The following is a 1,717-nucleotide window of genomic DNA, read 5'->3' on the forward strand; positions in this document are numbered from 1 at the left end:
CGTTTACTGGCTCCAACTAACCTGGCCAGAAGGCTGGTATATGAAATTAATGCATCGAAAACACTTCCGCGTCGAAGTTTTGATACATGGCATTGCCGAAACACTACCGCGGATAATGTAGTCTAACGAAATGACAGGGTTCTGGCCGATCCGATATGAATTGAACTGTCGATGTGATTTGGTCATGAGCGGAGACGGATCGAGTTAAATGTGTGAGGCGAGATTAATCACTTTCGCAACATGGCTTCTCGTCGTAATGCTGCGTACCGTGCTCGAATATGTAATTTCACACCACGCTGTGCAGCCCTGCTAGCCTCAAGCAAATTCAATCTGCTTAAAGCTGCTTGATCCAATGATTGTTGTGCTGGGCCATCCGAGCGCGTTGACGATGAATTATTCTCAGCATTGTTAGCTTACTGAAATTGTGCTACTGACTCTTGGGACTGGCTCATGCCTCCCGATAATACTTGAGTGCCATGTTGCGTGTCAGGTAGTGGTTTTGTTCCTCGGTTTGGTGAATTTACTACTGCATCAGGAATGTCGAGTTGTCTCGCCTCTATTGACATCGGTGCTTGGGTCTCGCTAGCAACGGATACATATTGAGAGTATTAAGCTCTATGTAATAGGCCGTCAGTTTCAAAGTGAGGAGGCCTTTTAAAGCGGGCGCGCCACGCGTCCTCCTCGCCATTAACATCCCTCGGCAATGTGTTTACTTATTAAGTTTCCTTAAGAAGTAGGATGTTTGAACCTTTTCTATTGGCTACATATTTGACCAATTAAGGTGCATTCTAACACTCCCACTAAAAGTTCAAGCACATCCTCCTTTTCACTTCTGTGGTCTCATATGACTCGCCTTATCCTTAATCCAATTGCGACTTGTCCAGCAGAAATACCATACGACCTTTCGTACTTTTGGGCTACTTCTGGTTTTCCTAATAGTGAACACACTATTTCCTATCCTGTTTTGATCACATATGATCTACTTTATCCTAAATCAAGTTGCGACCTTTTGGAGATATCATGTGACTTTTCGTTGTGGCGACTTTTCACACATCCGGTGATCCAAAATAGGTGGCTCCTAAATGTTGCGACACCTGAAATTTGTGACGTTCCATTACACATACCTATTCCCTTATTTCCAGAATTTGTGACCCAACCAATTTTCCTTTTCCGATTTCCCGATGGTTTCTGCCTCTAAATTGCACCTCTACCTTTTTTGTCTTTGCTGGAACCAATTTCCTTCAATCCATTCACTCTCAAATTTGCGTTCAGCATTCACGGTTCGACTTAGCGCCTATGGCCGCTATTAAACCCTCCGGGGGGGCTATGACAGTCAAGCAAAACGTCCAGGCTTCGGTCTGTGATACCACCACTTCCAGAGACTGGGGAGCGCTTCGGCATTAGTTCCAATTAAGCACGGCTGGGGCTTGCCCCTCCCTTCCTAGATGCGGTCAACGGTGGCTCTTACTTGATTTCAGCACGTTATCGTGTTCTGTCGTAGTCTAGTCCATAACCATTGACATGTGAACGTCTGAGAGTTAACCAATATCATAACGTTACGTCTTATTGTTTTTTTTTTTTTGCTTTAACCGCATAAGTCTTTTCCTTGGTGCACTTCAACTTAAGAGTATCTTTCGCCCTTCAACTTGAGAAGTATCTTTGAACTTCAACTTGTGCCGGGCGCTTGGATATTCACATGGTGGCTCTTCAACTTCAC

Source organism: Phytophthora infestans, genomic scaffold, assembly GCF_000142945.1.
Source record: "Phytophthora infestans T30-4 supercont1.118 genomic scaffold, whole genome shotgun sequence".
NCBI classification, from domain to species: domain Eukaryota; phylum Oomycota; class Peronosporomycetes; order Peronosporales; family Peronosporaceae; genus Phytophthora; species Phytophthora infestans.